This window comes from Sapajus apella, unplaced genomic scaffold (genome assembly GCF_009761245.1).
Source record: "Sapajus apella isolate SASKATOON/1434 unplaced genomic scaffold, GSC_monkey_1.0 scaffold15, whole genome shotgun sequence".
Classification (NCBI taxonomy): Eukaryota; Metazoa; Chordata; class Mammalia; order Primates; family Cebidae; genus Sapajus; species Sapajus apella.
Window position 1 is genome coordinate 12,229,821 of NW_022436955.1, and position 25,002 is coordinate 12,254,822.

Here is a 25,002-nt window from a genome sequence, read left to right on the forward strand (position 1 = left end):
CACCTTGAAACTCCCTGCCACATGGCTGATTCTTCGAGTAGCCTTCCGGTGGCATGGGCTGCTGCTTTCTTTAAGTAAAATTGAATTTCTGGGTCCAGTTGGTCCCCATAAATTGGGACTTCCCAACAAAAAATTTCGCGATTTCTCCACATGATCTTCAGCGGGCACTTTTCTATCACTCCACCGTAGTTCATCAACCTCCAAACACAGAGCCCAGCCTGGATCCAGCCACGTTGAAAGGGTCATCCTGCAGGAACATATACACTCTAAGTTTAGCCAAGCAGACAAGTTTCCATATTGCTAAGGAACAATCGCCCCTGTTGTTCGCCCTGGGTTATGAATATCAAGGGTGTCTATGAAGTTCAGCTCAAAGAACTGATCTGATGTAATTAATGCCTTGTTTGTATGTGCATCCTCCTCTTCAAAGCCCTGCTGCAACTCTGAGCTTGCTTTATCCTAACATTCCCTTGAAGCAGGTAAGGTAAATATTAAACAAGTTGAGCTCTTAATCTCAGCGGTTTTGAACTTCAGAAACCCGGTAGTGTAGCCTTGCCTGAGGTTCTGAGGGTGGAGAAACAGAGGCACAGCTTAATGGATTGGATTCATAAGACAAACAGCTCGTGAACTTCTTTAAGGGTGACAGACACAACTCTTACCTCTTGGTATATGTCCAGGACCTGGCACCTTACAGGATGCCCAGTAGGTATCTGCATGGATTATGGCAACCTTGTGAAGGGTGGCCCATTTTATAGATGAAGGCTGAGTGACAGTGGCTTCACCAAGTCATCATTGCAGTGATCAGCTGGGATTTGAATGGAAATTTCTGACTCTTGAGTTCCCTGGCTTTTTTTTTTTTTTGAGATAGGGTATTGCTCTATCTCAGCCCAGGCTGGAATGCAGTGGCGCAATCACAGCTTACTGCAGCCTCTACCTCCTGGGCTCTAGTGATCCTCCTACTTCAGCCTCCCAAGTAGCTGAGACCACACATGTGTTACCACACCCGGCTAATTTTTAATTTTTTGTAGAGACGGGGTCTCACTCTGTTGCCCAGACTGGTCACAAATTCCTGAGCCCAAGCAGTCTTCCCACCACAGCCTCCAAGCACTGAGATTACAGGTATGGTCCACTGTGCCCGGCTCCCTGGCATTTTTTACTACCAGAAAGTAGAGCCTGAGTGGAGAGGGTGGAATGTTGGATGCCTGAATCCCACAGCTGTAAATAATACGCCCTCTTGACCCCAACCCAAAAGTGCTTAGTCATTTATTTTGTTGCTGTTTTAGAGTTTTCCAGAAATATTCATGTAGATGAAAGTGGTTTGGGTTTATTCTCTAAGGACCCAAGTGAGGGGGCTTGACTAGCTTAAGAGGAAAGGTTAATCTGGAGGGAAGGGGAGCAGGAACATTCCCCCATCCCAATCCCACAGTCTGGGGACCATCTTCCTTCGAGTGTGGTCTGGAAGCAGACAGTGGAGGGGTGTTCCACTAAAGCAATGAGCAAAACAAAGTCCCTGCCCTTGGGGAGCTTACAGTCTAATTTAGCAATTTATTTCCTTCCTTCCTTCCTTCCTTCCTTCTTTCCTTCCTTCCTTCCTTCTTTCCCTCCTTCCTTCCTTCCTTCCTTCCTTCCTTCCTTCCTTCCTTCCTTCCTTCCTTCCTTCCCTCCCTCCCTTCCTCCCTCCCTCCCTAACAAAGGTTTTATTTCGTTTTGTCCACAGTCGGTATTTCACATTACCTCATGGTGCAGGGCCCTGGGGTGGGGGTCCCTGTGCAGTACTTGGCAGGGCATGTGGCCAGGGGAGATGAAGCAGTATAGCTGCTCAGGCCCAGAAGGGGAGAAGGAGGGCTGGGGGCTCCTTAAAACCTACTGAGGGGCCAGGCGCGGTGGCTGACACCTGTAATCCTAGCACTTTGGGAGGCCAAGACGGGTGGATGACCTAAGGCCAGGAGTTTGAGACCAGCCTGGCCAACATGGTGAAATCCCATCTCTACTAAAAATATGAACATTGGTGGGGTGTGGTGGCATGCGCCTGTAATCCCAGATACTTGAGAGGCTGAGGTCTCTCAAAAGAATTGCTTGAGCCTAGGAGGCAGAGGTTGCAGTGAGCCGAGATCATGCCACTGCACTCCAGCCTGGGCAACAAAGTGAGACTCTGTCTCAAAAACAAACAAAAAACCTGCTGAGGACCACAGTGGCCGTGGTTAGCATGGAGGGGGGTCAGGCTTAGCCCCAACAACTCAGAATTCTACTTCCTTATAAGGGCCTCAGTTTCCCCACCAGCCCCTTGGGCAGGCCTGAGCGTCTGAGATCTGTTGGTCTGAGGGTTCTAGAGAAATCCAGCCACTCAGAAGCCTGAGATATTTTAGCATCATGGCCAAGACCCCTCTCCCAGGGGACCCATTTCCCAGTACCCTCTCCACTGGCCCCACCTCATTCCTCGGGGTAAAAAGTATATTTTTCTTCTTCTTCTTCTTCTTTTTTTTTTTTTTTCTTTTTTTTTTTTTTGAGACAGAGTTTCACTCTTGTTGCCCAGACTGGAATGCAATGGCACGATCTTGGCTCACTGCAAACTCTGCCTTCCGGGTTCAAGCAATTCTCTGCCTCAGCCTCCGGAGTAGCTGAGATTATAGGCATTCACCTCCATGCCTGGCTAATTATGAGTTTTTAGTAGAGACAGAGTTTCTCCATGTTGGTCTGGCTGGTCTCGAACTCCCCACCTCAAGTGATCTGCCCACCTCGGCCTCCCAAAGTGCTGGGATTACAGGCATGAGCCACCTCGCCCAGCCACATTTTTCTTTTGTAAATACTTCTTGAAACTTTTGTGGGTACAGAAACCACAAACTGATCCGCAGACAAAAGGGGGAAGATTCGAGGCAACTGGAAACCTTTGGGGACCCTTGCCCAAGTCTCTTCTCCCCAGCATGGCTTGGCCCACCACCTGGATGTGCCAGCAGGGACCCTTATCCTACACACATGGAGATATACGGCCTTAACCCCTTCCCCCACGGCCCAGTGGCTCAGTCCTGTAAGGAACCAAGGCAGGGGGGACAAACCCTGCTGCCATATCCTCTGCCACCACTCACAGACCCTTGGTTGATTTCTAGCACTAAACAAGTTTTTTTAAAAAAAAGATGAAAACACAGAAAAACTCCAAAGCCCAGACAGGGAGATGATATGGGGAGAGTGTGCTGGGAGCCTTAGCTGGCCTCCCCCTAGAAGTAAAGGGGATATTCAGGGGCTTCCCCTGGGCCTCGGCAGTCGCTGGCACCTGAGGGAGCCCTGTTGGCTGCTGGGCCTTGGGGGCAGTACTTGGGATCATATATATATCTGCTGGCCGAGGCCAAAGACCTGGCTGCTCTGGTTGGCACTCTGTGTGTAGCCTGTCTGCAGGGACATGGAGGAGTTATCACATTTGTTGGTTCTCAACTTGGTGTCATAGATGTGCCGCCGGGTCTGGGGAGCTGTCATGCCCACCTGGCTGGTGCACTTGTTTGTAGCCATCTGGATGCTGATGGTTGAGTGGTCCATGGTGGGCAGGATGTGGTTCCTGGGGTGATAAGAGATGCCTCCTCGTGCCATACACAGTCATGCCCGACTGGCACCACATATGTTGGTGCCCATCTGCCAGCCTTCTCATGGTGGTGTTGTCGAAGTTCTGTTTCTGCTTCTCCGAGTACTTGACCCTGATGTCCATCCCGCTCTACAGCCCCTTAGTCTTGGCCTTCCCTACCAGGGCGAGAAGAGACACCTGCACCTGCGTCATGTTCCTGCTCTCAAACACGTCGGTGGCCTCAAACAGGTCCACAGGGTTCATGTTGTAGCTGACCATGGCTTTGATGAAGTTGGAGAGGTTTTCCAGCTGGTACCAGTTCTGCATGGAGTGATTGATCTTGGGGACTGAGCCTGGCTGTAGCTTGTTCATGAGCTTGCATAAGATAATCCTGTCATTCAGGCCCTTCTGAAAGTTGGGGCCAATGGAGAGGCTGCTGGGTCCCTCAGTCCAGCTGCGGAGCTCTGCCTCCTTCTGGGGGTCATATTTGGACAGGAGCCAATTCTTGACCTCGGCCAAGAGCCAGTAGGAGAGGCCCTTGTTGAACTGCAAGGAGCTCATGGCTGGTGGGTGCGGCGGCAGGACTGAACTGTTGGGATGGGACCGATATGCCCTAATTTAGTAATTTTCTGTACTTATGGGCTGCCTTGCAAAGCAGTTGGTGATAATTTCCACTTAGCTGTAAAATGAGGTTAAGGAATTCAGTGAGAGGTCACTGGTACAATGAACAGAAGGCCAGGATTTAAACCCTGGTGTTCAGCCTCCACAGCCCAGGGGGATTCCATGGTGATGCCCCTGCCCTCCTGGCTTAGCAGCAGAGTAGGGTTACTTGCTGAACACTGTCCTGCATCACCAGTAGCTTGTGCCTGGGGAGCATGTCTCAAACCTCTAGTCTCCCTTCCTGCCTCCTCATGTGGTGTGTTCCTAGGTTACCCAGTGCAGAGTGCTCTCTCCTCCCTGCTGCTCAAGGAAGGCATTGCTCATGACAAGCAAAGAGTTTCTAGGGCCAGAAACTATAGCGCTGCACAAAGCATTTGGAGGATGATGGAAGAGAAGGAGGGAGGGAAGGGCCTCTGCAGCTCCAGTGAGTTGAGGCCTTTGGTCCTAATGCTGAATGATCTCCATCCAGAGACTCAATGTTATTGAAGAATCACAAATGTAGACAAAAGTGCCCAAATGATAAGTGTGCAGCCTGATGAACATCACAGAAACTTAAATAAAACCCCTGTGTTTCTGGCACACAGATCAAGAAACAGCATTACCAGGGCCTTAGATACCCCCTCCCACCTAATTTCAACCCGTCTCTCAAGATAACCACTGTTATGACTTCTGAATACCACAGGTGAATTTCCCTGCATTTATTCTTTCTGTAAGGGAATGATACAGTTATCCCCTTGCCTCTGGCTGCTTTCACTGCATCATTGAAAGATTCTTGCATAATCCTGGAGTCGTGGTTCTCACCTGGCCCTATGCTAAGAGACAGCAAGTCTTTATTATGTACTTGGTCTTATCCTTTGTTTTCGGGGAGAAAAGCTTCCTTTTCTTTGCCCTTATCCTGATGCTTGTTTCTTCCCCCTAAAACAGTAAGGGAATCTGGAAAGGGCCCTGAATTTCTTTTTTATTTTTATTATTTATTTATTTGTTTTATTTTACCTTTTTTTTTTTTTTTTCTAGATGGAGTTTTGCTCTTGTTGCCCAAGCTGGAATGCAATGGGGTGATCTGGGCTCACTGCAACCTCTGCCCCGTGGGTTCAAGCGATTCTTCTGCCTCAGCCTCCCAAGTAGCTGGGATTACAGGCGTGCGCCACCTAGGGCCCTGAATTTCTTAAGTGAGAACTTCTTCCTGGGTGGAGATTTATTTTTTCTTAATTTTTAAATTAAAACAAAAAAAAATTTTTTTTTTTTTGGCAGCTGGGCATGGCGGTTCACGCCTGTAATCTCAGCTCTTTGGGAGGCCGAGGTGGGCAGATCACCTGAAGTCAGGAGTTCAAGCCCAGCCTGGCCAAGATGGTGAAACCCCGTCTCTACTAAAAATACAAAAATTAGATGGGCATGGTGGTGTGTGCCTGTAATCCCAGCTACTTTGGAGGCTGAGGCTGGAGAATCCCTTGAACCCAAGAGGCTGAGGTCAGAGATAGGGTGACTGTATTCCAGCCTGGGCAACAGAGCAAGACTCCATCTCAAAAACAAATTGTTTAACAACAAAAATAGAGACGGCTGGGTGCTGTGGCTTATGCCTGTAATCCCAACACTTTGGAAAGCCAAGGTGGGCGGATCACTGGAGGTCAAGAGTTCAAGACCAGCCTGGCCTACATGGTGAAACCCCTGTCTCTACTGAAAATACAAAAATTAGCCAGGCATGGTGGCATGCACCTATAATCCCAGCTACTTGGGAGGCTGACAGGAGAATTGCTTGAGTTTGGGAGGTAGAGGTTGCAGTGAGCTGAGATTGTGCCACTGCACTCCTGCCTGGGCAACAGAGCAAGACTCGGTCTCAAAAAAAATAATAATAAAGATAGGGGACTCACTGTGTTGCCCGGGCTGGCCTTGAACTCCTGGCCTCAAGCAGTCATCCCACCTCAGCCTCCCACAGTGCTAGGATTACAGGTGTGAGCCACCATGCCCAGCCCTGGGTGGAGATTTTGATCCTGACCAGTGTGTGGGTGGGCAGCAGCCTTCTTAGTTGGCCAACATGTTCAAATCCAGTTCCTCTCTTGTTATAGAAACAGTGAAGTGTCTGAGATCCAAAGCCAAGTTGAAATGGTCATTCAGTCAACAAATGTCTGAATACCTACTGGATACTAGATACTCAAGGGAAGCAAGGACACAGCTCCTTAACCTCAATGAACTCCTGATTAGAGAAAGAAGCAAGTCTGTTACCTGGAAATTTTAATAGTAAATCCTTCATTTGACAACTACTTATTGAGCACCTACTAAGTGCCGGGTACTCTTCTAGGTGCTGGGGGTTCATTAGTGAACAAAATGTGCAAAATTCCCAGCATCAAAGATCACTTAACTGCTAGTGTAGAGAGACAAAGTAAGTACAATATATGCACCTACGAGATTGAGGGGGGACAGGAGCGGTGGCTCACGCCTGTAATCCTAGCACTTTGGGAGGCTGAGCTGGGTGGATCACTTGAGGTCAGGAATTCAAAACCAACCTGGCCAACATGGTAAAACCCTGTCTCTACTAAAACAAGAAACAAAAAACAAAAATAATTAGCCTGGCATGGTGGCAGTCCCCTGTAACTCAGCTACTCAGGAAGCTGAGACAGGAAAATGGCTTGAACCCAGGGGGTGGAGGTTGCAGTAAGCCGAGATCGAGCCACTGCACTCCAGCCTGGGCAACAGAGCAAGACTCTGTCTCAAAAAAAAGAGACTGAGGGGGAGGTGGGAAAGGAGTGATATAGAGTCACATAGGAGGGGTTGCTGACATGTTCTTGGAGAAACCTCGAGGAACTGATGTCCAAGCTGGCAGCTGAGGAAGAATTAGGCAAGGGAGTTGGGCATGAGAGGTGGCGTGGAGTGTTCTGGCAGAGGAACACCATGAGGGTTCCAGGGACTTGCAGACGTTTAATGTGGCTGGATCATGGAGTGTGAGGTGAGGAGAGCCAGTGAGGAGCAGGCAGGGTCCAGCCCTGCTTGGAATTTGTCTCACCCCATAACAGAGGCAGCAAAGTATTTGGGGAAGTCCCAGTTGTACCAGTATGGGGGCCAGGGTCTCTGAAGTGTTCGCTGGAACCAGGGTATTGGCCCGTACTTCCAGCAACCCTTCTCAACTCCCCTCCCACTTCTCAGACTGGAGGACTGTGCCTGCCTCAGTCGTCTTTTTGTCATTTCATTTAGTCACCCGGCATTGCCAACCCAGGCAGCAGGGCTGGCAAGGAAGGGCTGTGAAAAATCACCACCACCAGCCAGATACCACTTGAGAGCTTACTGAATTCCAGAATCACACTGTGTACTTTACGTAATAAGCCCCTTTAATCCTCCTTAAAGCCCCATGGTGGAATTGGCCCCATTTAACTGGATAGGAAACCTCGGCTTGTCATTTTGTAACTTATCTAATGTCACCCAGCTAATAAATTGTGGAGTCAGAATTTGAACAGAGGTGTGACCCCCTAAGTGTGAGGCACTAACCATTTGGAAATCAGGGTGGGAAAAGGGAAAGAGATTTGGAGTCTTCTGGCCTAAGCCAAATTAGAGGAAGACTGGAAATAGTTAACTTGTGACCCAAGAGCTTTGAATTCCTATTCCCTTCACAGGCCCCTGCTAATCACCAGGGGGGTGGGGGGTGGGGGGTGGCAGGCACTTCTGCCCAGTACCTCTGGCCTCCCTTTTAGGATAGGAGGGAAGAGGGAGGTTCAGATACCAGGCCTGATAGCACTCACACTGACAGTCCTCTGCAGAGAATCTGCTCTGCTTCTCCTCACCCCACCCCCACCTGACTCCAGCAGTGAGGACCTCCCTGCTCTTGTTCTGGGTGGAAGAGCTTGACAGACTCTTCCCCACTCACTCCTCCTCCCCCACCCCAACCAAATCTGGGCATTCTCACTGTTCTGGGTTACCCAGAGCATCAGAGATCTGCGAATTCCTCCAGCTGACAGAATGCGCTCCAGGCTGCAGCTGCCGTGGTCTGCTGGACTTAAGGGTGCTGGCGACCTGCTGCTTAGGCAGTGAACCAAAACGCCTCACCCTGGGAAAGAAAGCCAAAGAGACCAGGTGTCATGGCTCATGCCTGTAATCCCAGCACTATGGGAGGCCAAGGCAGGCAGATCACCTGAGCTCAGGAGTTCGAAACCAGCCTGGCCAACATGGCGAAACCCTGTCTCTAGTAAAAATACAAAAATTAGCCAGTCATGGTGGCATGCACCTGTAATCCCATCAACTAGGAAGGCTGAGGTAGGAGAATCGCTTGAACCCAGGAGGTGGAGGTTACAGTTAGCAGAGATCACACCACAGCACTCTAGCCTGGGCGACAAAGCAAGACTCTGTCTAAAATAAAGAAAATGTATAAAAAAAGATCCACGCATGGTGGCTCATGCCTGTAATCCCAGCACTTTGGAAAGCCAGGAGTTCGAGATCAGGCTGGCCAAGATAGTGAAACCCCATCTCTACTAAAAATACAAAAAAATTAGCTGGATGTGGTGGCACGTGCCTGTAGTTCCAGCTACCCAGCAGACTACGGCAGGGAAATCACTTGAACCTGGGAGGCAGAGGTTACAGTGAGCCAAAACCATGCCATTGTACTCCAGCCTGGGTGACAGAGCGACACTTTGTCTCAAAAAGAAAAAAAAGCCAAACCTCTTCCTTTCTCCTTCAACCCCATCTTTGAATTCAGGACTCTGGCTCTGTGGCTATCTAACATCTGAGGAGAGGGCTCAGAGCCAAGGCCACAGAGCCAGGAGGTGGGAGGGCTGGTAGGCTGCCTCGGCTTGTGAGAGCCTCTCCAGGTGCTACTGAACCCCAGGAGGAAAGATCTGTCTTTCCCTAGGACTTTGAGGCATCTTAGGGCTAAATGGGGAAATGGAGGATGAGGAGGTATAATCCCTGGCCCTCCTCTTCTCCTTTAATCTCTGTAGCTCCCCTTTCGTCCAAGACCACATAGAGTTAGTTAGAAGTTACTTATTAGCAAGAGACCTTGACAACCTGTTTTACCCCAGAAGTAGAGGGTTTATTTTTGCTTGAGTTCTGACCTTAGGGTCTCACATTCACTTTAGGAAGTCATTGATCCCCAGGAATTAACTGTGTCTAAGAGCGCGTGTACATCTTTCTAGGAAGGCTCCTCTTCAAATTTGGGGACCACAAGATACTCCCCAGGTCTCCCAGCTTTTTTTTTTTTTTTTTTTTTTTGAGACAGGGTCTCACTATGTTGCCCAGGCTGGTCTTGAACTCCTGGCCTCAAGTGATCCATCTGCCTCAGTCCTCCCCCAAAGTATTGGGATTATAGGCGTCAGCCATGACTCCTGGCCCTCAGTCATTTTATAAAGAAGCTAGAACTACTGCCTAGAGAAATAGTTTGCACCTGGGTCCATTTGGAAATTCTTTAGACTCTCATTAAACCCAGTAGTGGGAACAGGCCTGATAGTGTACATCCTGGCACAGGCAAGGGGAAAACAGATTCGAAGCTGTTTCTGATCCCAAATGATGTGGCCTGAAGCGGGCTACAGAGTCCCAGCTCCTCAGCCTTAAAGTGCTAACTCCCCTGTGTGTGGGAAATGGCCCAGGAGCCATGAGGAGGTGGGCAGCTGGTTGGACTGCTCACTGGCTAGTGAGAGGGCCCAGGTGGAGGGTTCAGCTACTATCCTGGGTGTCTTGCTGAAGGCTTGCTGCCTTCTGAGTGGCCTTTGCACAGCGAGCCCCATCTTGTTGTAGCTCCAGGCAGGGAAGAAACAGCTACTTGTGAGCTCTCCCTACAAGCCAGGACAGGACCAGGCCCATACACTACCCTCTCCCTGTGGAGTCGCTTCATCCAGGCTTCCCATCACACTTCAAGACCTGCTGTTCTCTTGCCTTTTATGGTCTTTTTCCGCTTCCAGAAGTTTCCTGCATTCCCCAACTGGGACTCAACCCCACTCCAACTGGTTTATCCCTGCTTTTGGCCTCTGAGTCAGTAGTTTGCAAGCTTGGCTAGTGATCAGATGGCCTGGGGAGCTTTTTATTTTTTATCGTTTCCTCCCCAGTGTATACCATTTTATATTGTTTATGTAGGGATGGTTGGTTGGAATTTCAAATTAATACATGAAAATATGTTCACTGTGAAGACACACTTTTTTCAATAAAATATGTGGCACTTACTATGTGACAGATAAAGTTATTAGTACTTTATATGCATCAGTTCATTTAATCCTCAAACATCGTTGAGGGAGGTACTATTATTTGTCCCCATTTTACAGGTGAGGAAACTGAGGTCAGAGAAGTTAAGTAACTTGTCCAAGATCACACAGCTAAGTAAGTAGTAGAGCTCAGATTCAAACCTAACCAGAGTGAGCTTACTCCACTGAACTTGACTGCCTGCCAACAGAGGCTGAGGGTATGGTGGCTCACAACTGTAATTCCAGCACTTTGGAAGGTTGGCGGGGGGTACTGCTTGACCCTAGGAGTTTAAGACCAGCCTCAGCAACATAGTGAGACCCCGTCTCTACAAAAAATACAAAAATGAACCAGGTGTTGTGGAATGTGCCTGTAGTCCCAGTGACTCAGGAGGCTGAGGTGAAAGGATCGTTTGAGGCCGGGCACAGTGGTTCATACCTGTAATCCCAGCACTTTAGGAGGCCATGGTGGGTGGATCACTTGAGGTCAGGAGTTCGAGACCAGCTTGGCCAACATGGTGAAACCCTGTCTCTACTAAATATACAAAAATTAGCTGCACATGCTGGCACGTTCCTCTAGTCCCACGTACACTACTCGGGAGGCTGAGGCAGGAGAATTGCTTGAACCGGGAGGTGGAGGTTGTGGTGACCTGAGATCGCACCACTGCACTGCACTCCAGCCTGGGCAATGTAGTGAGACGCTGTCTCAAAAAAAGAGAAAGGATTGTTTGAGTCCCGGAGGCAGAGGTTGCAGCAAGCCAGGATCAAGCCACTGCACTCTAGCCTGGGTAACAGAGCAAGACCCTGTCTCCAAAACACAAAAAAATTAGAAAAAGAAACACATAAAAGTTCTTCCCTTCCCCAGTTCTACTCTCTTAAGGGCAAGCACACAGTTACTGATTTTATAAGAATTCTTGTAGACTTTTTTTTTTTTTTTTTTTTTGGCACAAAAAACTTATGTATGCATTCAGGAATTTTAAAAACAAGAATTGGACTATATCACACATACAAATGTTATTCTGCAATTCTCTTTTTAAACTTAGAATCAGGCATCTTTCCAGACTGTTAACTACACATCTATCTTGTTTTTAATAGTGCTGTAGTCTTTTACATGATGAATGTACCGAGATTTATTTAGCCAATCTTCTACTTTTATCTTTTACAGATGTGGTAGTAGGGAAGAGTTAACATCAAAATTGTAAAGTGTTTGGATTTTTAGAAATCTAACTATCAGTAATTGCCTTATTAGGAGGAAAGACTGCTGTGGAAAGATGATCTAGTGAGCTGTTCATCTTCACCCCATCCAGATAATTGAGCTTTCATGTTTAAAGACAGAAAAGACTCTGCTGTAAACTTTGATAAGACAGACTCTGCTGTAAACTTAAGATAAGGTTACTAAACCATTTACAGATCATTAGTGTTCACACTAACCTTTGTTTTATGACTATCTAAATAAGTCATTAGTTTCAAAAGCATATGCATTCACCAAAAATCAAAAACTTTTAATTTGCATGAATCAGAAGTAAACTACTACATTTTTTCACACTAGCATTATTTTCCTTGGGTATTGAGCGATTGAGAATGTGTCATCGGTCAATGCAAAAATGCATTTTTTTCTCAAGTTTTTCTTTAGATTTCAAAATCTAATTAGCAAGCATTTTGCTGAATAAAAGTTGATTTCCAGTCTTAAAGCAGACAATCATTTCTGTTCTTATTTTTCCCCCAAGAGGAGCTTATGAGTTTTTTCTTAAACTCAAATATTGCTGCAGTAAAGCCTAGGACAGGGCACTTGCATTCTTGAAAACTTGAAAACCTAAAATAATTCATAATTCCCATGATTCAAGACTTACATTCTCAGATGAACACATATGAAGTGTATGCATGGGTGGGGAGACCCAGGGGATACTTACAACTCGCTGCTCTCTCTAGCTTTGAAATTATGTGACTTAAAAAAATTTCAGTTTGGGGAATTTGCATTTCTTCAATTTTTGCTTACAAAGTAAGACTAATATTATGGCACCATTTCAAATTTCTGCAGTTGAAGTTTGCATGAAATATATCTGTGTTATAATGTATAGAGTGCCTGAATTGGGGTCCCAGAGCCACTGCATCTGGGTTGAATCTGTTCACTTACTACTTGGGTAACCTTGGGGCAAGTTACTTAATCTCTGTGCCTCAATTTTCTCATCTGTAAAATGGATATAATAATGGGGATCTTGTATGGTTGTAGTGAGGATTCAATGAGTTTGTGTATGAAACAGCATGTAGTAAGTACAGCAATGTTAATTGCAAGTGGCAGGAGGAATAGCAGTATTGTTATAGCTGGAATACTTTGTATACATATTTCTGTAGACTGGATTTCTAGAAGTGAAGTTGTTGGGTCACATGACTTTCTAAATTCATTCAACAATTATTTTTTGAGATGGTGTCTCACTCTATCACCCAGGCTGGAGTGCAATGGGGTCCACCTCCCGGGTTCAAGTGATTCCCCTGCCTCAGCCTCCCAAGTAGCTGGAATTACAGGCGCCTGCCACCACACTCAGCTAATTTTTTGGTATTTTTAGTAGAGGTGGGGTTTCGCCATATTGGCCAGGCTGGTCTCGAACTCCTGACCTCAGGTGATCCACCCAGCTTTGCCTCTCAAAGTGCTGGGATTACAGGTGTAAGTCACTGCACCCAGCCAATCACTAGTAAACATATAGTCATAAGTTGTAATACATTCTAGGAAGAAAGTTATACAAAGCCAGAAGGGTTTTTCACAGGGGAATCTGATCTAATTTGTGAGGGTTGAAGGAAATTTCCCTGAAAAAGTAACTTTTGAATAGGAGTCTGAAAGATGTTAGGAGTTAACTGTAAAATCGGAATGGGAATGCAAGGAGACGCTGTTCCAGACAGAGGGAGCAGTGTATGCGAAGGCCCTCTGCCTTCCCAAGTGGTGGAACTAAAGATGCATGCCACTGAGTCCTAGTCTCCACTGGAGATTGTCCAGTGCAGTGGCGCAATCTCAGCTCACTGCACACTCCGCCTCCTGGGTTCAAGCAGTTCTCCCAGGGGGTTTTGCTGTATTTAAGAAGAGGATCAGTTTGGCTAGAGAGTAGATATAGAGATTGGCACATTAAAGAGTTTGTTTTTTAGGACATGGTGGTATCCACCTTTAGTCCCACCACTTGGGGAGGCAGAAGCAGGAGGATCACTTGAGCCCAGGAAGTCTAGGCTGTAGTATATGATGATTGCACCTGTAAACCAGCTACTGTGCTCCAGTTTGGGCCACATAACAAGACCTTGTCTCTTTAAAAAAGATTTTTTTGGCCAGGCACAGTGGCTCACGCCTGTAATCCCAGCACTTTGGGAGGCCGAGAGGGGGGGATCACAAGGTCAGGAGTTCGAGACCAGCCTGACTAACATGGTGAATCCCCGCCTCTACTAAAAATACAAAAATTAGCTGGGCATGGTGGCATGCGCCTATAATCCCAGCTATTCAGGAGGCTGAGGCAGGAGAATCACTTGAACCCGGGAAGTAGACAGTTAGCCGAGATCGCACCACTGCACTCCAGCCTGGACAACAGAGTGAGACTAAGGGAGGGGGGGGGCGTGGAGGAACAAAAGATTTTTTTGGCTGGGTGTGGTGGCTCACGCCTATAATCCTATCACTTTGGGAGGCTGAGGTGAGCAAATTTTTAAAAGGTTTTTGTTGTTGTTTTGGGGTTTTTTTGGTCTGGGTAGTTTTTTTTTTTTTTTTTTTTTGAGTTGTAGTCTTGCTCTGTCATCTCGGCTCACTGCAACCTCTGCCTGCTGGGTTCAAGCGATTCTCCTTCCTCAGCCTCCCAAGTAGCTGGGACTACAGGTACGCACCACCATGCCCAGCTAATTTTTGTGTTTTTAGTAGAGACAGGGTTTCACCACGTTGGCCAGGATGGTCTTGATCTCTTGACCTCGTGATCTACCTGCCTCAGCTTCCCAAAGTGCTTGCTGGGATTACAGGTGTAAGCCACTGTGCCCGGCTTTTTTTTTTTTTTTTTTTAGCAGTATCTTGCTCTGTCGCCTAGGCTGGAGTGCAGTGGCACAATCTCAGCTCACTCACACTCCACCTCCTGGGTTTAAGCACTTCTCCTGCTTTAGCCTCACTGGTAGCTGGGACTACAGGTCTCTGCCACCATGCCAGGCTGATTTTTATATTTTTAGTAGAGATGGAGTTTCACCATGTTGGCCAGACTCGTCTTGAACTCCTGACCTCAGGTGATCCACCTGCCTCAGCCTCCCAAAGTGCTAGGATTACACTTGTGAGCCACCAGATTGTTTTTTATCCTAAGAATAAAGGCTTATCATTGAGTTACAAATGGGGAAGTGACCTTATATCTTTTTTTTCAAATGTGCTATGCTGTTGCATTTTTAAGAGATTCATCTTTTTAAATGGAGATTTTTGTACTCATTTATACTAAAGATAATGTATGTAACTAAAGTGGTGGGGGTAGAGAGGGAAGGGGCCTAAGCCTTGGTGGGTGATAGTCTGGGAAGGGAAGCTCTAAGGGAGAAATGGTCAAGGACGAAGCTGCTATTAGCTAAACCATAAGCCAGGCATTATGCTAAGTATTAACTCATTTAACTGAGGTAGATACTAGTATCATTCCCATTTCATAGCTGAGGAAACAGGCCCAGAGACGTTAACCGACTTGCCTAAAGTCAGTGTGGACCTGTATTAGAGCCCGAGCACCCTCGCTTCAGACTCTGGGCTGCTTCTGTTGCCCAGATTTTATTCTCAAGCAGCTGAGTACATGATATGCTGTTCCCTGGGAGAGATGCTGGACAAAGACCATATTTGGGTTAAGTAAAGATCGTGAATTTAAGTTTTGACATACTGATTTCAGGATATCTTGAAAGCATCCAAAGGAGATACTGAATAGACAGATATAAGTATTGGTCAGAGGAAGGATCAGGATATTTAAAATGTTGATATGTGGTCTGAAGTGCCATCAAAAAGCTGTACCAATTCACCTACTCATGAGAAATAAATGACAGAATCAAGAACTTTAAAAAAAGCAACAAACTGCTTTCCCCAGATCCACTTCAGAAGCTGCCTCAGTGGAAGTGATAGGTGGGTGGTCGGCAGGGACTCTGGATTTTTTAGTTTGCCAGATGATTCTATTGACTGTGTTTGGGAATCACTGCTCTGTGACAACATTAAGGCCTCTTTAAAGAGCTAATGTATAGAAAGGAACAAACTGGTGAGATGTGAATGAAAGAAACATAGCATTTTATTGATTTTTTTTTTGAGACGGAGTTTCACTCTTGTTGCCCAGGCTGGAGTGCAGTGGCACGATCTCGGCTCACCGCAACCTCCGCCTCCTGGGTTCAGGCAATTCTCCTGCCTCAGCCTCCTGAGTAGCTGGGATTACAGGCATGCGCCACCATGCCCAGCTGATTTTTTGTATTTTTAGTAGAGACGGGGTTTCACCATGTTGACCAGGATGATCTCGATCTCTTGACCTCGTGATCCACCCGCCTCGGCCTCCCAAAGTGCTGGGATTACAGGCGTGAGCCACCGCGCCCGGCCCCGATTTTATTATTATTATTTTGAGACAGGGTCTCACTCTGTTGCCCAGGCTGGAGTGGATGGTGTGGTCATGACTCACTGCAGCCTTGACTTCCCAGGCTCAGGTGATCCTCCCACCTTAGCATCTCAAGTAGCTGGGAGCACAGGCATGCCCTACCACTCCCAGCTAATTGTTGTATTTTTTATAGAGATGGGGTCTCACCATATTTCCCAGGCTGGTCTCAAACTCCTGGACTTAAGTGATCCACCCGCCTTGGCCTCCCAAAGTGCTAGGATTACAGGCATGAGACACTGAGCCCAGCTGCATGGCATTTGGGACTTAATTTCCTATGCTTGCCTTTATGGCAGTTAATCCCATTTTTTAACTTTCTGCTTATATTAGGATTTTGAATGGCCTTCACCTTCCTGTCCTTTTGTTTTGTTTTTTAAATCACTGCCCCTGGTTTTTAATACTTCATTGTGCTTTTTAAAGCACAACACAGCCACCGGGTGCAGTGGCTCACACCTATAATCCCAGCACTTTGGGAGGTGGAGGTGGGCAGATCACGAGGTCAGGAGATTGAGACCATCCTGGCTAACATGGTGAAACCCAGTCTCTACTAAAAATAAAAATAAAAAAAATTGCCGGGCGCGGTGGCTCAAGCCTGTAATCCCAGCACTTTGGGAGGCCGAGGCGGGTGGATCACGAGGTCAAGAGATCGAGACCATCCTGGTCAACATGGTGAAACCCCGTCTCTACTAAAAATACAAAAATTTAGCTGGGCATGGTGGCGCGTGCCTGTAATCCCAGCTACTCAGGAGGCTGAGGCAGGAGAATTGCCTGAACCCAGGAGGCGGAGGTTGCGGTGAGCCAAGATCGCGCCATTGCACTCCAGCCTGGGTAACATGAGTGAAACTCCGTCTCAAAAAAAAAAATAAAATAAAATAAATAAAAATAAAAAAATTAAAAAAATAAAAAAAATTAGCCAGGTGTGGTGGCGTGTGCCTGTAGTACCAGCTCTTTGGGAGGCTGAGACCAGGAGAATTGCTTGAACCCAGGAGGTGGAGGTTGCAGTGAGCTGAGATCGTGCCACTGCACTCCAGCCTGGGCGACAGAGTGAGATTAAGTCTCAAAAGAAAACAAGAGGAAGAAAAAGAAAGAGAAAGGAAGGAAGGAAGAAGAAGGGAGGGAGGGAGGGAAGAAAAGAAAGAAAAACACACACATCATGTTTGACCCCAACAAGCACCTGGGTGTGTGTTTGTCTGTGTGTGTTCCCATTTTAGAGACTGGGAATTAATAAGGGCTTACATTTATTGAGTGCTTACTGTTAAACAGTTTAGAGATTAAGTGATTGACCCAAGGCTGCAGAGCCAAATACACAGCACTTTTACCTACCAGACCCTTAATTGTTATACAGCTGTCTCAGGTTGATCACTGGGATCTTTGTTCTGGCATGGTCCTTGAGGATGGTAGTCAGTGAGCCAGACAGCACACCTCATGCTGTGTCAGTTATTGTTCCAAACTCCCAGAGTGCCTAGTTTGGGTTTCACTCTGGGATTATAAGCTAAGACTCACCTCCCAAGGGTTATGAGGAACTTGAGTAACACAGCTCTTTCCAGAGAGCTTTCTTCAGTCAAAACTCCCCTGGAACTGCTTTCTCCATCCTCAACAACATGGGGTTGCCATATAATTTTTCTATTCGGGGGAAAACTCCCATCAAATTCTGATTGCAAATCAAATACATGTTTACTATGGAAAAACTGGAAGATAAGCAAAATGCAGGCCTACCACACATGAGGGACCTTTGTCTTTTCAAATGAATATTTGAAATCAATCATCCATTTCCCAATATTTCCACCTGAGTCTTTGTTGAGGATATCTGATCTGAGACAGAGGCCCCGAGTCTGCATGACCTCACCACTCACTCTCCAGCCTTGCCTCTCCAATAATCCAGCTTCCTCTTCTGCTTGGGTGGGTCAGAAAAGGGCTCCAAGCTGAGGGCCTCAGACACCGAGTTGGCCCCATCTGCTGGAAGATCCAGGTCCAGGGGGCCTGTGTGTAGATGGGGGCTGGCTGCCAGGTGTAACTGTATTCCACCGGGGTCCAGATGCCCTCCAGGAGCTGCTCTGCTTACAGCTCTGGGGACGAAGGCCTGGACCCCGAAGAGGTGCACCTGGGGCTCTGGCAGGCCCTTGCAGAGTTGCCCCAAGCTTGCTTGGCAAGGGCAATGGGGCTCCCAGCATGCCCTGGGGCCACTCCCAAGTGAATCCAGGAGCCCCGAGGCCTCTTGGGATTCCAGCATGCACCTCTGGGCATACTTGGATTCCCCCTCCCCATTGGCCTCCAAACGGATCTGGCTCACTGGCCACCATCTTGGTTTTCCTGTGCGTGGAAAATACCTGGTGACCCGAGAGGCAGACCGTGGCCTTGGTACCAGGTTTCAGTCCCTCCTTCTCTCTTCTTTTGGTACAAGAATAAAACAATTAATATTTTATATAATAATTGTCAGACTTGCGCTATAAATGGCTTTGTGACCTGCTTTTTCCCCAACCCCCCGTAAAGTACTTTTTCCTGGGTAGGTTTTCTTTTACAATATTTAAGGCTGTAGATTAGACATTTGGATGACTGGCACCACATAATTAACTGTTCTGTTGAAAGTTAGGTTGTTGAGACCTTGTTTTGCTTTTTTTCCCTATTAAGCAACAATAATGAACATCATGGCAGATACGGTTTTGTCATATCTGGGATGGTATCTTGGCACAATCCCTGGGTCAGCGGACATGTTTAAGGCATCTTCGTTTGCCAGAAAGGTTGTGACAGTTAACATTCCCTCACCCCTAGCAATATATATATAGCAGCACCCAGTTCCCCAGTGTGACACAGCACTGCTTTTAATTTGTGTTTCTTGGTTGGTGAGCTTTTTTCTATATGTAGTTTTACTTAGGAAAAATGCCAGAATCTTATTTTCAAGTCAATTCCACTTACATTTCCTCTGTGCCCGCTTATCCCAATCCCTTAACAGAAGGTAGTGATAGCTATAGGGACAAGTTTGTTTGTTTTGTGAGCTAGATATGTCCCTTAAACCAAGCTAGAATAGATTTACTAGGCAATCACTTCCCCCACTCCCCAGGCTGCCGTTTGGCTATAACATGTTTAAGCTGTTGTTTTCCTTCTCCTCTAGTCAAAATACCCAGAGATCAGTAGGGAAATTGGTGAAGATTGATCACTTGATGGGCGTTTTGTCTCCAGAGAGATGAGTAGTTTTATTTTGCCAGAACATCTAGTAATGTTGGACATAGCACCTCCATGAAGAGACAAGGTCCTGACCTTCAACGGTGTTCCCTTGGGAGTATGGAGGTGTCTAGGCAAGTTCCAACCTAAAAGCAGGCCTGAAACATAAGAGGAATGAGTTTTCAGCCCAACATCCATCAATTTGTATAAGTCTATTTAAAAAGCTTTCTTTTTCCAATAGCTCAAGTACCCCAGGGACCAAAATCCTCTTGCCCAAGTTTTATTAGTGGCGCCAGTTCAGGACCCGAGGCCAGGCTTGGCAGAATGATCTTTAGAGAGGAGCTTTGAACATAGGCCAGGGACTCCTGGTTCCATTAGAAGTCTTCTATCTAGTGCAGATACATAGAGCTCTGGCTTTTTTGTTGTTGTTAATTTCTCTTTTTGTTTATTTATTTTTACCTACAATGTATTCTATGATATTGTTAATTTCTCTAGAAGCAGTATCAGGTTACTGATTCCCTTTTTCCCTTCCCTGACAATATTTTAGGAAATGTGCATTTAGGCTCAGTGCTAAAAGCTGTCCATTTATATTCATAGAGCAAACACCTCTTTATCGAGTTCATTGACCTTGTGATTCAGAATCATTGTGGGAGAAACTGAGGCTAGTGTAGTCGAATGACTGTCTGAAGCCCTGGATGGGTATGGAAGAAAGAGTTATGTTTAGGCTTCCATTTTCTAGCCTTAAATTCTGAACTATTGCCCCATGTGCTCATCATCAGCTTGCTTCAGAAAGAGTCTGACGCAAGCCCATTCATGCCCCTGTGATTTGGCCAAGATGTGTGGCCTTGTGGAACCATGCTGCAGTTAGGAACAGGAGTCAGTTTACTTCACCGACTATTAAAAGACGGGGTAAAGGAGGGATGAGTGATGATGAGACCTGGTTTCATATCAGTTTCATTTTGAAACTAGTGATACAAGCCAGTGGTGCCAGGAGGCATCTGGGAGGAAATTGTAATGATCTGCCCCAGGGCTTACCATTTACCAGCATGTCTGTGACTCATAGCTTGCAGAGGAAGACTACTCGTATTCCTACCCATGCCCCAGCAAGTTTCCCTAGAAAGACCAGCTTGTCCATAAAATCTCCATCTTCTGCCTCCTTCAGTAAACCACAGAGCACCCCTACAAAACAGCCCTCTCCAAATGCAGACTGAACCGGTTCCCTATTGTGCCCTTTGGTCCTATGCGTCATTGTCTTTGATCAGCTTCATCCACTGAGTAAAGCATACAGCTATAGCTAACATCTTCCCACTTTGAGAGAGAATTTTTTGGTAGTCTAAGAGGCCAGGATGTGGATGTCAGAATCCTAGGTTAATTGCAAGTGGGCTAAGGTACCTTTTTTAAAGAGCTTACCTTACTCTGGGCCAGACACAGTATTCAGTGCTGTTTGAACACTATCCCTTTTAATCTTCCTAATAACCTGATGAGGTAGGTATTATTGTTTCATTTTCCACATGAGGACATTGAGCATCCATATACTCATACAATTTACCCAATCATGCGATAAATAAGTGATACTATAGGGATTGGAATCCAAGTCTTTTGAACTCCAAATTTTACATTCTTCATTACATTACTTCCCTGCCTTCAGGATCTAAAACCTGATCTTGCTGCCTCCTGTGGCAGTTCAACCCCTGGCAGCCTCTTGTTTCCTGAGTTGTCAGATTGGGAGCAGTAATACCACCTTGCAGGTTATTTTGTGAGGATTTGGGTAGGAAAACACTTGGCTGGGTATCCTGAGCAGAGTGGGTGTTTGAAGCTTATTCCTGTCACTCTGGACCATTGCTCCTTGGTTGTGTTCTGCACCCAACTCAAAGCAGTTTAGAGCTGATGGGGGCCAGGCCCTCGGTGTACCTGGAATATGCACCCTGAGTGGGAGGCACATATGCCTATAATATATGACTACTGGCTTCTCCTTGATTGTTGACACTATCCCTTCTGAGAACAGATGGACAGCCCAGATACTATGCTACAAATATTTGGAACTATGTAACGGTGGAAATATGCCAGTGGGAAGCAGATTTTGTAGACAGTGGAAAGAGGATTTCTGGCTCCCCTGGGGGAGTAGCAGCCCTAGAGTTTTGGGAATTAAGTCTTCTGAATAATATGGGAGTCAATCCATTAGCCTCCTGCTGGTTAACCTGGTAGGAGAGGATTGGAGTCATTATGTCTCTCCTTAAAGGAAATAATTGACAGAATTGTCTGGTTAGCCCTTTACTGGCTGAAGACCTTTCCTTAGGAAGAGAACCGTTTTAAGATGGAGAAAAGTGGCCAGGCACGGTGGCTTATGCATGTAATCCCAGCACCCTAGGAGGTCAAGGTGGGAAGGTCACTTGTGCCAGGAGTTCTAGACCAGCCTGGGAAATATAGCAAGACCCGTATTCCACCGTCACATAGTTCCAAATATTTGTAGCATAGCATCTGGGCTGTTCATCGGTTCTTAGAAGGGACAGTGTCAACAATCAAGGAGAAGCCAGTAGTCATATATTATAGGCATATGTGCCTCCCACTCAGGGTGCATATTCCAGGTACACCGAGGACCTGGCCCCCATCAGCTCTAAACTGCTTTGAGTTGGGTGCAGAACACAACCAAGGAGCAATGGTCCAGAGTGACAGGAATAAGCTTCAAACACCCACTCTGCTCAGGATACCCAGCCAAGTGTTTTCCTACCCAAATCCTCACAAAATAACCTGCAAGGTGGTATTACTGCTCCCAATCTGACAACTCAGGAAACAAGAGGCTGCCAGGGGTTGAACTGTCCCAGGAAGCCCCAAGATCAGGTTTTGCTATATTTCCTATCTACCCCCCCAAAAGAAAAGTGACGCTTAGTTTTTTGAAATCACTGTTTGAATAACTAATGCAGACACAACTGTCAGAATTCAAAAGAGTGTGTAATAGGTCAAGTGTGGTGCCTAACACCTGTAATCTCAACACTTTGGGAATCTGAGGCAGGTGGATCACTTGAGGCCAGAAATTTGCTACCAGCCTGGCCAACATGGCAAAACCCCATCTCTACTAAGAAATACAAAAAATTAGCTGGGCATGGTGGCAGGTGCCTATAATCCCAGCTACTTAGGAGGCTGAAGTGGGAGGACTGCTTGAATCCAGGAGGCAGGGGTTTCGGTGAGCTGAGATTGTGCCACTGCACTCCAGCTTGGTAACAAATGAGACTGTGTCTAAAAAAAAAAGTATACAGTTAAAAAGTCTTCTCCCTCAGCAAGGCATGGTGGCTCATGCCTATAATCCTAGCACTTAGGGAGGCCAATGCAGGCAGATCACCTGAAGTCAGGAGTTTAAGACCAACCTGGTCAACATGGTGAAACCCTGTCTCTACTAAAAATACAAAAAAAATTAGCTGGGCATGGTGGTGGGCACCTGTAATCCCAGCTACTTGGGAGGCTGAGGCAGGAGGATTGCTTCAACCCAGGAGGTGGAGGTTGCAGTGAGCCAAGATTGTGCCCTTGCACTCCAGCCTGGGCCACAGAGCAAGACTCCATCTCAAAAAATAAAAATAAGTTTTAAAATAAAAGCCTCATTCTTGTCCATAAGCCCCGTTTTTTGGGTTGCCTTCCAGAGCTATTTTACAAATACAATTTAAAAATATGAATGTTAGCATATAGGTTCCAAATATATTGCTCTATGCCTTTTTATAAAGGATATAATTTTCAAAAATGAACAATATATCCTAGAGATCTTTCCATATAGATACGGAATAGGAGCTTCCTCATCTTTTGTATCTTTTTTAAATGGCTGTTTAGTGTTTCATTGGATAGATGTTGGCATAACACAAAATTAAGTAATCCCTTATTGATGGACATTTAGGTTGTATCTGAACTTTTGCTATTACAATTGATGTGGTGTTGATTAATTTGGTTAAATAGCTAAGGCATGGTGATTTTGGAGTATTCCGTAAAAATTCAAAGATACTTGAGAGTAGATACTGTGGTTTCCTGGTATATTCCTGGTGTCTAAAAGAATGTCATTGGCACATAGGAAGCATTTAAGTACTGAATGAATGCCGCATTGAAGAACCTGGCTTTAGAACCTGACCACCCTGGGTTCTCATTCTAATTCCATGCACCAACTGTTAGACCTTGGGCAAGTCATCTCATCATCCTCCCACCCCCAGCGCTAGTTTCCTCATGTAGTAAATGGTGGGTAATGCTCAACCATGAATGTATGGACCCCCAGAAGCTTACACAGCACACTGTGTCTCAAAAAAAAAAAAAAAAAAGTAGTAGTAGTACATAGATGATATCTATTAATAGTAATTTAGGAGGAGAGGGATTTGAAATGGATGTACTTTTTTTTTTTTTTTAAAGACAGGGTCTAGCTATATTGCCCAGGCTGGACTCAAACTCATGGGCTCAAACAATCTGCCCATCTCAGCCTCCCAAGTAGCTGGTACTACCGGTGCATGTCACCATGGCCAGCTGAGATTTGATGCCTACTTGCTAGGTTTGCTAGCAAAGTACCAGCTGCTAGGGTGGCTTAAACACAGAAATTTCTTTTTTCTTTTCTTTCTTTTTTTTTTTTTTTTTTTTTGAGATGGAGTTGTGCTCTGTTGCCCAGGCTAGAGTGCAGTGGCGCTACCTCCACTCACTGCAACCTCTGCCTCCCAGGTTCAGGTGATTCTTTTGCCTCAGCCTCCCCAGTAGCTGAGATTATGGGCATGTGCCACCATACCTGGCTAAATTTTTTGTGTTATTAGTGGAGATGGGGTTTCACTATGTTGGCCAGGCTGGTCTTGAACTCCTGACCTTGTGATCTGCCTGCCTCGGCCTCCAAAGTGTTGGGATTACAGGTATGAGCCTCTATGCCTGGCCCATAAATTTATTTTCTTGTAGTTCTGGCTTACAGATGTACCTCTCCCTGTGGCTTCACATGGTCTTCTCTCTGTAACTACTTGCGTCCAAAGCAAATTTATTTCTCTTCTAAAGACACCAGTCATACTGGATCAGGGCCTACTTTGACTTAATCTTACCTTTTTTTTTAATGAGATGGAGTCTTGCTCTGTTGCCCAGGCTGGAGTGAGGTGGCACGATCTCAGCTCACTGCAACCTCTGCCTCCCAGGTTCAAGCAATTCTCCTGCCTCAGCCTCCCAGATAGCTGGAACTACAGGTGCAGGCCACCACACCTGGCTAATTTCTGTATTTTTGGTAGAGACAGGGTTTCACTATGTTGGCCAGGCTGGTCTCAAACTCCTGACCTCAGGTGATGTGCCCATCTCGGCCTCCCAAAGTGCTGGGATTACAGCTGTGAGCCACCGCCCGTGGCCAACTTCATTTTACCTTAGTTACCTCTTTAAAGTTCCTATCTTCACATATAATTGCCATTTTAGGTACTGGTGATTAGGACTTCAACATATGAATTTTGGAGGGACACAGCTCGTGTTAAGGGAAAACTTGGACCTACAGAAAAATTGAGAAAAAAGTTGCCAGCAGGTAGTCATGACAGACTGATTATTGTAGTGAAGTTGAACATAAGTTTCTGGTAACCCTAATCATTGGGAAAGTTCGTTTCCTTCCAATCATTTTTCTGTGCATAGTTATACATACTTTATAGTAGTTCTGCATTCTACTTGTTTTACTAGCATAGTGTAAGAATTTCCCTATATAAACTGTTACATTGCATAGCTGGATAAATACCCCATGGAGTAAGTGCCCCCGTAGATTATTTAACTTGTGTCCTCTATTGAAGATGATTTGACCTTTGCCACATATCCTTCCTGGTACTTCTAGCACTAAGGCAAAGCAGAGTTCCTCAGAAGATGAGTCTATAAGGCTGTGTGCTGGCAATAAAGGGCAGGGCCACCCTGGGGATCA

At 46.2% G+C, this 25,002-nt stretch overlaps 1 protein-coding gene and 1 pseudogene across 1 annotated transcript in view; one reads left to right on the forward strand and one right to left on the reverse strand.

Annotated features, from left to right (window-relative positions):
* CDH3 (cadherin 3) overlaps positions 1-25,002 on the forward strand; it is a 51,391-nt gene that overhangs the window by 2,745 nt on the left and 23,644 nt on the right. The gene's annotated exons all lie outside the window — the stretch shown is intronic.
* On the reverse strand, positions 2,961-5,167 carry LOC116555559 (annotated as a pseudogene).